The sequence below is a fragment of the Sarcophilus harrisii genome, chromosome 1 (genome assembly GCF_902635505.1).
Source record: "Sarcophilus harrisii chromosome 1, mSarHar1.11, whole genome shotgun sequence".
NCBI lineage: Eukaryota > Metazoa > Chordata > Mammalia > Dasyuromorphia > Dasyuridae > Sarcophilus > Sarcophilus harrisii.
Window position 1 is genome coordinate 306,604,510 of NC_045426.1, and position 15,661 is coordinate 306,620,170.

Genomic DNA, 15,661 nt, shown 5'->3' on the forward strand with positions numbered 1-15,661 from the left:
TGTAAGGATAGATGTCTGGGAATGTTTGCAGTCAACAGGGAAAGAGCCAATAGATTAAGAAGGATTGAAATTTAGGAAGAGACAAAATGATTGAAAGGGCAAACTCTTGGGGAGACTGGAAGAGTGGATCAAGGAAACAAAAAGAGAGGTTGGTACTGGCAAGGGAAAGGATGAGCTTATCCTTTGCTGGGTAAAGGACAAGAGGTGATACTGAAGTGTAAAACTGGGATGAAAGAGATGTGACAAGAAGCTTGAGGGTTGTTGTTTTTTGTAAAGTGTGACGAGGTACTCTGTTAAGAGGAAGAAAGGAAGTGTTGATTAGGGTGATGAAAAGAGAAGGTAAAAGGAGGAAGGGAAGAGAAAAGGAAAGGAGAAGAGAGGGGTGAGGAGGAGAAGGGAGGGAACAGGAACAGACATCAGAGTAGGGAAGAACAGTGGAGAGAAGTGGAGGGGAGAGGAGAGGACAGGAGAGACAGGAGAGAAGAAATTGGAAATATTTAACCAAATAAAAATATAATCAAACATAATGTTTATATGTGCTTTTCTTAGTTAATACCTACTGCAGTATTCTTGCATAAGATTTACTTCCCCCCATTTCTATATAGACTATACCACTAGTCTAGTCTAAGCCCATATTTTACAAATGAAGAAACTAGGGATTGAAGAAATGGATTGGTTTGCCTGTGATCACTCAGCTAGTTAGTGGGTCAGGAATGACAGGAGACAAAGTTGGGGGAGGCTAAAATGTAGATATAGATAACCCACCATTCACTTCATTCACTACTTTATCCTTTGCTCCAAATTCACTACATCAGGACCAAGTTGTCTTCTCAGGGAGCTCTTTCTTTCTGAATCTTCCCTTATCTCTAAAATCTTGAAGTTTTCAGTCAATGATCCTCTGTCCCTGAAATCTACTGTGAGTGAAAAATCAGGCTAATGAGGAGAAGGGTGTGGGTTGCAAATCTTCCCCAAAGTCCCTCTAGATCATTGGAATGTTAAAGCCCAGGGTAGACAGGAGATCTTGGCAAAGTTTCATCACAGGGGGGCTATGCTGGAGGTGGGCTATTGAAGAGGGTATGAAAGAAACAGATTTATAAATGAAATTTTCCATCAAGGTAATAGTCGTCTTGTTCCAAATGGAATAATTATCATCAATCAATAAGCCCAGGGCTGTGCATCCTCTCTCTGGTGGGTTTCTCTCAGGAACTCCATAGAATTTACTGAACCTTGACAGATTACCCAGAGACCTCAGAATCTCAGGAAGAACATGCAGCTGCCTAATGAGGATCCATTCATTCTGGTGCCTGTTGGAATCTGCTCCCCGTGTATGTTGGGGAGAAAAGAGAGGGAGATAAAAAAATTATATTGGAGGGTAGAAAAGAAGCATAATATTATTTCCCAGTATTTTCACACAATTGAAAAAACCACTTTTCTCTTCTCCCCTTTCCTCCCAAATTCAACCCCAGTACCACCCCCACCTTTCCAAACAGGTCCAGGGATGTGTCAACCAACAGTAGAGGGAGAAATTATGACTAATTCTGGTCCCTCTATTTCTAGCAGCAATCCATTTCTCAAACTTGGATGCATTGTGAGTAAAGCCACCTGGAAGAATAAAACAAAAACCTGATTGCAATTTAGATTATATCTGACAAATTATTTCTTTTAATGTTTCCTCATCCTCCTCTTGACTCCCTTTAAAAAACAGGTATTTCCCAAGGATTTGTTCTAGGTCTTCTCCCTGATTTTTTCCCATGGCTTCAATTATCAGCTCATATCTATCTATCTCTATTGATCAATCAACAAATATGTGTTCATATGCATATGTATACATATATGTATATATATCCTCATTTTTAATAGTCTATATCTTGACTTCTCATCCTCTCCCAAAATTGTAATACTATATATATTTCCACATGCCTTTTGAATATCTCTACACAGATTTCCTCAAGACTTCAAAATAGGTATATACTATAAATAGCCAGGATCTGTAGACTAAGAATTTACCCTTTGGCTCTAACACTACATACCTGAGTGACCTTGGACAAATTCATGTGATCTCTTTAGGTCTCAGTTTCCTAACATGTAAATCAAGAGAATTAACTTAGATGAGTTTTTGTGTCCCTTCAGCTTCCAATCTATGATTTTATGATATCTAATAAAATAATTTTATCAAGTCTCTTTTTCTGTTAATGGCACCCATTTTGCTGTTCTCCTAGGGCTATAAACTTGGAGTTATCTTTTACTCTTCCCTCTCCTGAACAAATGAATGAATAGTATTTATTAGATGTATCCTAAGTAGTCAAGTACTTGGGACAAAAATTCAAAAGTGGGATTTTCTCTCCCTTCAAAAAGATTATATTCTAATAGGGAGACATAATACATTGAAGGGAGTACTGACAGGAAAAGGTGTCTAAGGAGTCACAGGGATGGGAAGGAAGGAAAGAAGGAAGGAAGGAAGGAAGGAAGGAAGGAAGGAAGGAAGGAAGGAAGGAAGGAAGGAAGGAAGGAAAGAAGGAAAGAAGGAAGGAAGGAAGAAAAAAAAGATTTATCATTTAAGTGGTCAATGATTCTTCAAAAGTTTGTGATCCATGTATGTAATACTAGGTAATTCTATTACCCATATTAATGAATAGACAATAAGAGAAGACGAATAAATATATAATATTTCAGGCATTGTGCTAAGCATTTTTATAATTATTCCATTTTGATCTTCATAAGAACACTGGAAGTTAGGTGCTATTATGATCCACATTACAATTGAGGAAACTGAGATAGAGATTAAATGACTTGCCCAGGATTCCATACCTAATAGGTGCCTGTGACCAGATTTGAAATCAGATTTTCCTGACTCCAGATGTTCTAACCACTGAACCACTTAGATGTCCATAAGGATACATTTTTGTCTTTGTATCTCTGATGCCTAGCATATAGTAGAGATTTAATAAGTATTTGCTGAATTAGAATTTCATTGAATCTGGAATTAGAAAAATTTGTGCTCCAACACTTTCATTTTACACATGAAAGTACTGAGATCCAGATAAGAAAATTGAGTTCCTTTACTAGTTAGTGGCAGAAAAAAATGTATCACTCTTCCTTCTGCCATCAGTCTTTTCTACAATGAATAAAAAAATCAAAGAAACAGAGTTGCTGGGTAACTCTTAATCAATTTATTAATTAGGCTAGCTAATAATCAAATTGATGATCAGTTCCATCAGCTGATAATGTGGCTTTATCATGTGACTCAGCCACTTTTAGCAATCTATGCAGAGGAATCCATTTCCACCCAAACCATTCTGATTGATTTTCTCTTTCAAGAGAGCTGGGTGCAAGGGCTTGATTATATTAGATTCCATTTATCTTCTAAACAGAAGCAAGTTCTCCTAGTTGGGCAGGGTCCTGCCCAAGATTGAGAAGTAAGTTCCCCAACAATCAGGGCAAACACATCTATCAGCCATGTCCTTCAGAGACTGGCTAACTGACCTACAGAGACCAGTCCTTGAATGAGGAAATAAAATGTCTGGATCATAATTAATAACAGGTTATTAATAGAAAATAATTTCTATCACTTCTCTCTTTAGTCCTTCAGTTGCCAAAATAAAATGACCATGTCATTCCCCTCCCTAAGAAACTTCAACGATTCCTTATTGCCTTTAAGATAAAATGCAAACTCCTTAGCTTGACATGTAAGTCCTAAAATCCAATATCAATTTCCTTTTCTTATTTATTACACATTTTTTCTCATTAATCCATTCTATATTCCAGTTATCCTAGATAACTAGCATCTACTGATGATGATGATATGCCATCTCCCACTTCCCCACTTCATAGAAGCCATTCCGCCTAGAATATACTGCTTCCTCATCTCTGCCTTTTTAAAATTCTTATCTCTTCTCAGCTCAGTTTTGGCATAACTCTCCTGGAAGTGTTTCCTGATCCTCTCCACCAATCTTCCTCCTGGACTTATTGATGTTCTTTCTTTTCTCTAGTATTCCCAGAATTCATTGTCTGATCCCTCTTTTGTCTCCTTTACTCCCTTCCTCAATTGTCCTTATCTGTTTGTTTTAAATCCTCTCCAGAGAATGTAAGCTATTAGAAAGCAGTTACCATCACATTTTTGACATTATCTTCCCAGAACCTAATGTCTAGGAATTCTCAAGGTGACCATTAGTACAGAGATGATTGGAATCATTCCAGTTTTATAGAAACAAGGTCAAAAAATAGGAAATCAGACCTATAAAGAACCTTCGGAATTTTGTCAGTCAGCTTTCATGAATTTAGGTAAGAGCACACTTATGTGTGCTCCCTGATTTTAAGATTATCCTTCTATTAAAATTAAAGATCATAAAACTAAGAGATTAGACTTCTGCCCTGTATAACCAAGTTTGATGACTTCCCTATTGGTCATAATGAGCTGTTTTTTATTAGAAACTCTTTTTGAAGGCCTCATTTTTAAAATATGTAGAGAAATACATGTAAATTTCATTTATAAGAATTTATAAGAATTCAAGCCATTCTCCAATTGATAAATGGTCAAAGAATATGAACAGACAATTTTCAGATAATGAAATTAAAACCATTTCTTGTCATATGAAAAGGTACTTGAAATGACTATTGATTGGAGAAATACAAATTAAGACAACTCTTAATTAATACAATTACCACCACACACCTCTCAGATTGGTAAAATGAGAGGAAAAGATAATGACAAATGTTGGAGGGGATGCGGGACAACTGGGACGCTAATACATTGTTGGTAGAGTTTTGTGAACTGATTCAACCATTCTGGAGAGCAATTTGGAACTATACCCAAATGGCTATCAAACTGTGCATACCCTTTGATTCAGCTGTGTTTCTACTGGGCTTGTAAGCCAAAGAAATCATAAAGAAGGGAAAAGGACCCACTTATGCAAAAATATTTGTGGCAGCCTTTTTTGTAGTGTCCAAAAACAAAACTGAGAGAATGCTCATCAGTTGGAGAATGGTTGAATAAGTTATGATAAATGAATCTTATGTAATATTATTGTTCTATAAGAAATGATCATCAGGATGATTTCAAAAAGGCCTGGAGAGACTTATATGAACATGCTAAGTGAAATGAGCAGAACCAAGAGATCATTATACATGGCAACAGCAAGATTATACTGATGGACATGACTTGCTTGCATTTTGTTTTCTTTCTCATTTTTTTTCCTTTTTGGTTTGATTTTTGTGTAGCATGATATTTGTGGAATTATGTATAGAATTATGTATAGAAGAATGGCACATGATTAATATATATTGGATTAACATATATTGTAGTCTAGAGAAAGGAGTAGAGGGAAAGGAGTAGAGGGAAGGGAGGTAAAAAATTTGGAACAAAGTTTTACAAGAGTGAATGTTGAAAATTATCCATGCATATATTTTAAAAATAAAAAACTTTTCAAAAAAATACATGGAAGAGATCAAAAAGAAGTTTTATAGGGGACAGAGACAAGTAGGGCAGAATTATTACTTTATCTAATACACACTTTAAAAAACTATGAAGTTATAGAACTTCACAGTTTCATATACAAACTTTTCTGTTCTTTATATAGTAAAATATGTTTGTTGAGGTTTAAATTTGTAATAAAAAGTTAGAATTGAAAAAAATTATTTTTTGATCTATAAGTCACTAGCTCATTTTTTAGAAACTGATGTCAATATTGAAGACACATACCATTGGTTTCATCTACTTATTAACTGATTGAATATCCTTATAATTCATAAAAATAGGTAACATTAAGCCAGGCCAGCCAATTCAAAACTATGTATTATTGGTCACAAGACATACCAGATTGGAGAGTGTGAATGGTTCCATGCAAACCCATCACAACTACTGGAAGTTATAACTCAAAGAATATATCCTATTAAAGCTAAGTCAGGAACAATCTCTATTTTTTTGTTGGTTGTTTGTTAGTTTGTTTTTGCTGAGGCAATTGGGGTTAAGTGACTTGATCAAGTCACACATCTAGGAAGTTTAAGTGTCTGAGATCAGATTTGAACTCAGGTCCTTCTGAATTCAGGGCTGGTGCTCTATCTATTATACGACCTAACTGCTCACCAAGGCTATATGTTTTATGATCGTTCATTTATTTATTTTTTAAATAAATTAAAGAATTTATTTGTTTGTTTCTTCTAGTCCAGCTACTTACAAAGATAAACCTAGTTTATTTCCCCTTTGGAGAATTGGATTGTTATTTTTTTCCTTTATTTTTTTTATTTTGATAATAGCTTTATATTTTCAACATACATGCAAATATAGTTTTCATCTTTCACTCTTGCAAAATCTTAGGTTCCTTCCTTCCTCCACTCCCTGCCACTCTCTCCTAGGCAACAAGTAATCCTTGCTTTAGCCTGTAGGTTAAACATGTGCAGTTCTTCTAAAGATATTTCCACATTTATCATGATGCACAAGAAAAAAACAGATCAAAAAGAAAAAAGATGAGAAAGAAAAGAAAAGCAAGCAAAGAACAACAAAAAAGATGAAAATACTATGTTGTGATTCACATTCAGTCCCCATAGTCCCTCTCTCTGAATGCATATGGTTCTCTCCATCACATATCTATTGGAATTAACCTGAATCACCTCATTGTCAAAAAGATCCAAGTTGATCACAGTTGATCATTACATAATTTTCTTGTTACTGTATACAATGTTTTCTCCATTCACTTCACTTAGCATATGAGCATTCATTTACCAACTTTTGGAGTATTTTCCAGGTAATAAAAGTTGCCTATCTAGTTTCTAACACTTCTCCACCCACATGTCTTAATCCTTAAAGAAAACCTGCCACAAATAAATTGTCTTGAGCCTTGGTACTGTTACATACAAAACAATAAGGATCATTCTCCTTTCATTCTGAAGAACTTAAAATTGAGAACACGTAGAAATACATAGTAATCAATTGAACTCGAAGAGCCTTAACTTGGGGTATTTTATTTCTTCATTAACATCTCTTAACTGTGGGGTTTTTATTACTACAGTAGAAAAACTTACACTCTTAAGAGTCCAGTCATAGTGCCAATGAAAATCTTACAATTATCAAAGATCCCCAAATCATGTTCATGATAGCAAAGTTGATCATGAAGAAACAAAAAGAAACTAGTTAAAGTTGGGGAGAGGGCAGAGCAGGAGGGAATCCCTTGACATTGTTCCATCTGGCATATGAAAAAGATCTCCCAGGAGAGATATAAAGCTGAGGCATTAAAATAGTATCTGTTTCTGGAAATCCATCATCACTTCCAGACAGCTTCTAGAACTAAGCTCAGCACATCCCACCCATCCCAGTGTCACAGCTGAAGAATAGGATTCAAACTACAGAAGTGGTTTGGATGCTAAAGGCATAAATCCCTGAAGGAAATAGAGTCTGTCTTCCATCTGGTAATTCCTCCTCCCTCTTCAGGTTGCTGCTGGCATCTGAACTGCATCTCTTACAAATGGAACTTTAGTTAACTTCAACTCCAAGTATGGAATATTCATGCAAATCCAAAAAATATCTTCATAAATGTGTATAACTATATTTTATATGTGTAAGTATACATATATAATAGAATCACCAATTTAGAACTGGAAGGAAAATCACCTAGTCCTGTTCTGTGTCATGTATGACTAACTGTATGTAACAGGACCAAACTTCTGTCACCCCAATATGGATTAGATGAAATTTTTCCTAAAAAGAAATAAATCTTAGATTTGATTGGCTGATGGAGAGGCAGGGAGACAGGACTCAATCTCTAACTCCCTTGCTGCAGCAGAAGGTGGCACCTGATTCTGTTGATGTTTTCTTGGGTCAACTAGGGGCATAATAAATCACATCCATAGGAGATCTGTTCTCTTCAGACTTTATGGATGCAGAAGATGTTATGAGTAACTATGCTCTTTGATGCTGAGCCCACCTCTTTCTATATGAAGACAAGAGGAGCCATGGTTTACTGAAGCTAAGTGCCACTGGAGCTTTCCTGCATGTCCTTGTTGTATTAGGACTGAATAAACAAATAAACATTTGTTAATGGTTCAATGACCTACAAGTGCTTCATTCATTGTAACATTAAATCTGAACTAACACACGACTGAGATCAGTCCCACTCTAATTAATACTAGATGACTATAGAAGAATCTCATAAGCCCCTTTTCTACCCTATATTTCCATAACAGAGTATGAACTCTTTGACCAGGGGTGGATTTTATTTTTCCTCTTTTTTGGATACCTTGATATAACCCAATGTTCTAACATTAACATCACATTGATGATGACACTCTTCAATGTAGTGAAAAATAAGGAAGACCTGAATTCAAATGCCACCTGAGGGGCAGGTAGGTGGTACAATGGATAAAACATTGGCCCTGGAATCAAGAAAGAAGGAAAGAAGGAAAGAAGGAAGGAAGGAAGGAAGGAAGGAAGGAAGGAAGGAAGGAAGGAAGGAAGGAAGGAAGGAAGGAAGGAAGGGAGGGAGGGAGGGAGGGAGGGAGGGAGGGAGGGAGGGAGGGAGGGAGGGAGGAAGGAAGGAAGGAAGGATGGATTGGAGAAATACCACCTGAGATACTTACTAGCTAAGTCATTTGACCTTTCTCCTACTCAATTTCCTTATCAGTAACAGGAAAGAATTGGATCTGATAGCCTCTGAGATTCCCTTCTGAAGTTTTAAGGCCATGGAGAGTCAGCAGCAATCAAGATCAATAAGTTGATATCAAAGGGCAGAGTCACAGGAAAATTGCCAACTCTCCACTCAAAGAATCTGGTTTCAAATCTCACCACTGACATGTACTCCTTGTTTGATCTTAGCCAAGTCATTTGTCCTCTTTGAATCTCACCTTCTAATCTTCAAAATGAGGAGGTTGGACTATGTAATAGTCTTCTTCCATCTATGATCTATGATCCTTTAAACTTCCTGCTGAAGAGAGAGGAGAAAAAGCAATTTAAATTTTGATGTTCCCAAGGGAAACCCCATATGGGGGCAAAATGAGTCAATGCTTAGGAGCTAAAAATAGAATTGAGAAGGACCCCAGAAGTCATCTATTACAATCACTTCAATTTATAGATGCGGAAACTAGATACTAGGAAAGGTAAGTGATTTGGGATTATCAGTTTACAAACCAAATTTGAGCAGATAAATCTATATCTAAAGAAATGAATTGAGAGCTGATTGTCCCTGTGTCTTATCTGAACATAAGATGCCTTAGTCTATTATTGTCATTCCTGCCTGTCAGAATAAAATCATTCACTTGAATTCCAAAAGTAGGTGTGAATTGCACAGCCTCATATTCCCTAGCAGAGACAAGCATCACTCAGTATGCCATATAGCTTACCCAAACAAACATCTTGCAATAATGTCATTTATGCATGATAAAGAAGTCCTGGCTCAGGATCTCAACCTCCATTTCTGAAAAACATATTGAGCATCTTAAATACAAAGGCCAATTAAAATAAGTTACCAATATGCTGTCATCCACCAGAGAATCACAAGTATCCAGGAGCTAAAGGCAGTAGAAGGAATAAAATCAAAGGGTCCCAAATCTGAATAGATACACTAGAGATCTCAAACTTTGGGGCCACAAAGGTACCAAAGGACCTGCACTTTGAGAGACTCAGATTGGAAATCAAGCATTTGAGACATGTTCAGGTTACTTTCTGGATTGTCCTTATCGCCTGACATCTTGGGATGCACCTACAGGGCTGGCATTGAGAATGAGTTCAGTCCATCTAAGCCATAGCTATGATATGACACCTGGACAGAACTTGCCTTCTTTACTTGCCACCTACACCCTGAGCTCTCTAGCATTTGGAATAGCAAGTTATAGTAACTGGTAACGACTAATGCACCAAAGCTTTGCTTATTCATCACGAGAGCTGGAGGCTCCCCAACTGACTGGTTCTTTGCCCATCATATGCTTAGCAAACTCCCACTTCTTGTTCCTTCATCGCTATGATTCAGAATAGATGCTTCTAAAGCAAAAATTTCTTCCCTCTGCTATTTCTCCCTACACAATCATCCCCAACCTATCTTAGCCCTCCCAGTCCTCATTCTCCAATATCATTCAATTTCACCGCACCTTCTGGATCTCCTTCCCTTTTATTAACAAATTTCCATCCATCCTACTTCTCTGCACCTCATACTCTTTTTATCATTAATTATACAAAGAAATCTGGCTCCCTGCCGAAGGTATTGTAACCCTGCCTGTGCTCCAATACTGAATGTGCCTTTTCTTGTACCTCTCTATACTCAGGGCAAGGAGGAAGAACAAACATGCACCTTGCTTTTTGTTGCTACTTCTAGACTTTGCACAATCACTAGGAAATTTCTTTACCTCTAAGGTGCACTCTCCCTGACTATACCATTCATTTCAGATACTCCTTTCAGTCATCTACCAGCCTTTGTGTGATTCTCCCTACTTCCTTAAAATTTCTCAGTAAGAGGCCTTTAAGGATTTCAATATGCACACTGATTTCTCCTCTAACCTCTTCAGTCCCTATAACTTATATTTTCACTCTAATTGGGATGATCACATCTTAGATCTCACTATTAACCCTAATAGTATTAAACTCTGAAATTCCTCTCTCTTATCATAATCTCCTGTCCTTCATTTTCTCCAAAGGCAGCTTGCACTTGGATTTAGGAAAACCTGAGATCTAATGCAACTCACACATTTACTTAGCTAAATGATTCTGGATAAGTCATTTAACCTCAAGCTGGAGCTTGGTGGTAAAGTAGATGGAATCACTTAACCCCTATCTGCCTCAGTCTCCTCATCAGTAAGTGGTAATAATAATAGCACTTATCACACAATGTTTTAAGGACCAAATGTGACAATATTTGTAAAGCACTTAGCCCAGTTTCTGTGCTAATCGCTTAATTGCTTGTTTCTTTCCTTACTTAATCTGTAAAATAGGAATAAAACTAACAATTGCTTCACAGGGTTATAGCAAGGACAAAATAAAATAATCTTGGCAAAACACTTTAAAAATCTTTTTTTAAAGCTATATTAGCCATTATTATTGCTGTTTTTATTTTCCTTCTGCCTAATCCTCCTAAACCTATTCTTCAACCTCACTGTGACGTCTAGTCCTTCTGTCCCACTCTGAAGTCCAAGTGCATGAATTTGCTCAAAAATAATTTTTCTTCCTTTCTTGACCTTATGACTGATCAGGTCATTTCTTCATTATTTTCTACCCTTGAATTATTTTGCTCCCTTGTCCTATCACTCTCCCTGCTGAACATGGTGGAACTTGGGTTGAGTTGGTAGATTGCTTGAGTTCCCGGTTATAATAGAAGTAAAGGCAAGCAGGCATTTATACTAAATCCAACACCAGTATGTTTCCAGTAGCAGGGGGACCACCAAACTGCTTGAGGAAGGCTGAACCAACCCACATTGGAAACAGAGCAGGTAAAAGCTTTAAGGCCAGCCAGCAGTGCTGTCAAGATCGCAAGTAGCCACTGGACTTACAACCATGTCAAGAGGGAGAGCTAGTGTCAAACAAATACCAAGGGCTCTCTGCTCTCTCCACTCCTAATCAAATGCTACAGAATACCTTGAGAGAAAATAACTCAACTATACTTCCAGGGCCCATTACAATTTACATTATCTAATCACATTCCCTGCTGCATGACAATTCTTATATTCTTCCCTAATTGACTTGATATCATATTCCCCTCAAGAGCGATTCCAAATCTTTTCTCTCCTCATTGCAGAGAAAGTTCCTTTCCTTTCCCACTCCTTCTCAACAGATGACACCCTCCTACTTTATGGGGAAAATAGAGGTCATTCTGTAAGCTCCCTCTGCTCCTCCTACTCCACACCTCAAAACCCATTTTATTGTCTCAGTAGTATTTTTTTCCAATTATATGTAAATCTAGTTTTCAACTTTAATTTTTGTAAGATTTTGGGTTCCAAATTTTCCCCCTTCCTTTCTTACCTCCCCAGTCCCGAGACAGCAAACAATCTGATATGAGTTATACATGTACAGCCATTACCCTTCTTCATTGTGAACCATTCTTTTCTCCTTTACTTTATTATCTGAGGAAGAAGTAGCTCTTTTTGTCAATCTCTCTTCTTATTCCTTGACCCTATCCCTGTATGAGCTCCTTATGAACTCTCTCTCTCTCTCTCTCTCTTTCTCTCTCTCTCTCTCTCTCTCTCTCTCTCTCTCTCTCTCTCTCTCTCTCTCTGTGTGTGTGTGTGTGTGTGTCTTTGTCTCTCTCTCTCTCTCTCTCTCTCTCTCTCTCTCTCTCTCTTTTTCTCTCTCTCTCTCTGTTTTTCTCTCTCTCTGTCTCTCTCTCTCTCTTCCCGTTTCTGTCTCTGTCTCTTGCTATCCCTTTCTCTTTTACTCTCACTTTTGCTCACTCTCTCATTCTATCATGCTGTCTCTGTCTCTGTGTCTCTATGTCTCTGTCATTCTGTTTCTTTGTCTTTCTCTGTCTTTCTCTCTGTTTCTCTGTCTTTGTCTCTCTGTCTCTCTCTGTGTGTCTCTCAGTCTCTGTCTCTCTGTGTATGTGTGTCTCTGTCTTTGTCTCTCTCTCTCTTTCTCTTTCTGTCTGTCTCTCACAATGACTCTTTCTCTATAGCCTACTAACATGCCCAGGGCTTATCCATTCTTAAAAATTTTTCACTTGACCTTGTCACCTTCTCCAAGCAGCCAGAAAGGAAACTTGACATAGTAGAGCAAGCTGGCCTCAAAGCTGTGGGTTTGAATCTCCCTCACATTCTTGTTGTGTGACTCTTAAGTAAGTTATTTTGCTTTTTAGCATTCTAGGTAGTTCTCTAAGACTACAAATTTCTCATCTTTCTCACCTGGCATACCAAAGAAATTCACAGTTCCAATTCCCATCCCTCCATAGCCAAACTCTAGACAATAGAGCAAACATTCCATGCTTCCCTTTCCTCACTTCCCACTCACTTCTCAACCCCCTGTAATCTATCTTCCTTTGTTCTTAATACACACACATCTCTCCCTCACTTCTCCTCCTATCTTTGGGAAAGTTGTGTCTTACAGGGTCATCATCTCTCTCCTGGCAACCATCTCCTAAGAATTTCCCCAATGCCTACTTCTTTCTATGTTCTCTTGCTAATCTCAGCATTTTACATGAATTTCATTATTATCTCTAAAGAGATGATTCTCAGCACTCAACTTGGAGTCAGAAAGATCAGTGTTTGAATTTCATCACAGATACTTTCTAGCTATGTAATACTGAGCATCACTTAACTTCTGTATGCCTCAGTTTCCTTATTTATAAAAAGAGGGAGTTGGCCTCTCAGTTCCCTTCCATTTCTAAACCTTCAATTTTACAAAGTCAGCACTAATCTCTCTCCTGAACTGTAGTCCAATAGTAACTATATGCTGTATATAACTTTCTGAATTGCCATCATCATCTCAAACTAAATCTATCCAAAATGAAGTTATATTCCCCCTTAGACTGACCCCCATCTCCAACTTTCCTCTTTTTTTGACTGAGAGTATTATTCTTCCATTTAACCAGGTTAAAAATCTCAGTCATCCTTGAATGGTCCCTTTTCTTACAAGCCACTCAATTGCCAGGTCTCCTCTACTGCTTCAACATCTCTCACTTCTGTCTATTCTCCACTCAGATGAATGGTGGAATAGGACTCAGCTCTTTCTAGTTTAGACCTTTCTTCCCTCTGTTATTGCACCCTATGGTGTCAATCTATTCTCACTTAACGCATCTTTCAAATTACTGCCAAATTAATATTCCAAAGACATTGGACTGACCTTCCCTGATCAAGAATTCTTAGAGGCACCCTAGAATAAAATATATACTCTTCAGCTCAATATGTAAAGTTCTTCATAATCTAGTTTTTTCAGATTTATTTCAAATTATCCCTAATACTTCCCTTTAGACACTCTATAGTCTACTCAAATTGATCTACTAGCTATTATCTAAACTTAATATTTTATTTCCCATCACCACACTTTTACTTGAGCTATAGCGTGCCTATGCCTTTTATTGTTATTGTTGTTATGTCATTTCAATTGTGTCTAACTCTTCATGACCCTATTTGTAATTTTCTTGACAGATATTTCCTTCTCCAGCTCATTTTACAGATGAGGAACCTGAGGCAGACAAATGACTTCCCAGAATCACAGAACTAATCAGTGTCTGAGGCAGTTTCGAACTCTGGAAGTTGTCTTCCTAACTCCAGGCCCAACATCTCTGTGCTCTATGGTATCACCCAGCTACCTCATATATACTCTCCCCTTCATCTTAAGAATCTCTAGCTTCCTTCAAGCTCAGTTCAGTTGTTATTTCATATGGGGAATTTTTCTTGATAACTTCCCTCACCCCATAGTTGGTTTCTTCCTCCTAGAATTATCTCTTACTTAAATCCAAGAATGAAGGACAAACAAGTACCTGTTGCAGTCTTGCCAATAGAATGTAAATTCCTTAACTGTACAGAAAGGCTCATTTCCTCTTCTATATCCCTACTACTTAGAGTGGGGTCTTATATATACTTGAGTCTTAGTAAATGTTTGTTTAATTGAATTAACAAGATTGGGGCTGGTCCTAACAAATCAGAAGAATTGTTCTCTCTTCCTATCCTATATCCCCTCATCCTTGCAATAGATCCTTACAAGTCCCATTCTCATTGGTTTCTGCCTCAAATAGATAGAAATTTTAGCCAACTATTACAAGTCACTACCAACTTTTCCTTCTCCAAGGCAGTGTGACATAGTGGAAAGAGCATTATTTCTCAAGTCAGAGAATGAGTTCCAATCCCGGTTGATACTTCCTAACTGAATGAATCTAAGACTGAGTTTTAGTTTTCCACTCTGTAAAATGAGAGGTTTAAATGGGATAAAAATTGCATCATTATTTTTACAAAAGTCTAATTGAAATTAAATATTTCCTTCAAACACTTAAAAATCATAGTTTTGAGAATGGACTGATTCAAAAAAAAAAGTTAAAAAGGTGGCTCAATATATAGAGTACTAGAAAGGAGGTCAGGAGGACTTGAGTTCAAATCTAATCTCAGACTTGCTAGCTGTATGCCAAAAAAAAGTTAGGAACCTTTGAGTTACATGGTCTCTGAGGTAGCTTCCAGCACTAGAGTGATGATCTTATTGGTGTAGGTTCAAATACTGGTCCCAATTTACAGAATCTAAAGCTAAAGTTTTGTCCCTCTAGACCTCACTTATCTTTTCAATTAAGGTTTTTTTTGGTCTAGGTTCCTTCTAGCTTTAATTCCTTTGATTACTTGGGGTTAAAGGTTAGGGGAAAGGCAAATGTGTTGTTTTGTTATTGGAAATTTTTTCATTGGAATTTTCTTGGCAAAGACACTAGAGGGGTTTACCATTTCCTTCTCCACCTCATTTAGAGATGAGGAGTAAGTGTCTAAGGCCAGACTGAATTCAGGACGATAGGTCTTTCTGGCTCCAGGGCCCCAACTCTATGCACTGTGGTGCCATTTAGCTGCCCAAGGCAAAGCTTGGTGAGGGCATCTTTGATTCTGGGTCTCCAGAAGTAAAGAGAGCAGAACTCATGAGATGTGGAGACATGAAGAGGTTGAGGAAGACCCCATATGGTGCCAGTGGAGGTCCTTCCCTCAAGCTTGTCATGGACATAAAGGGCACTGTGGGAATACAGGACACCCAGGACTATGAGGATCTACCAGCCAAATAAGAGTCTCC

General features: G+C 37.6%; 1 long non-coding RNA gene across 2 annotated transcripts in view; it reads right to left on the reverse strand.

Annotated features, from left to right (window-relative positions):
• Positions 1-15,661, reverse strand: part of LOC116420302 — a 52,783-nt gene that overhangs the window by 12,686 nt on the left and 24,436 nt on the right. The window contains exons 4-5 of one of the 2 annotated variants that reach the window (XR_004230599.1): positions 8,833-8,912; positions 646-1,314 (exon numbers count right to left, since the gene is read on the reverse strand). This is a non-coding gene — a long non-coding RNA (uncharacterized LOC116420302). Of the gene's footprint in view, positions 1-645; positions 1,315-8,832; positions 8,913-15,661 lie in introns of those variants that run through there. The other variant, XR_004230598.1, reaches the window with a different exon arrangement.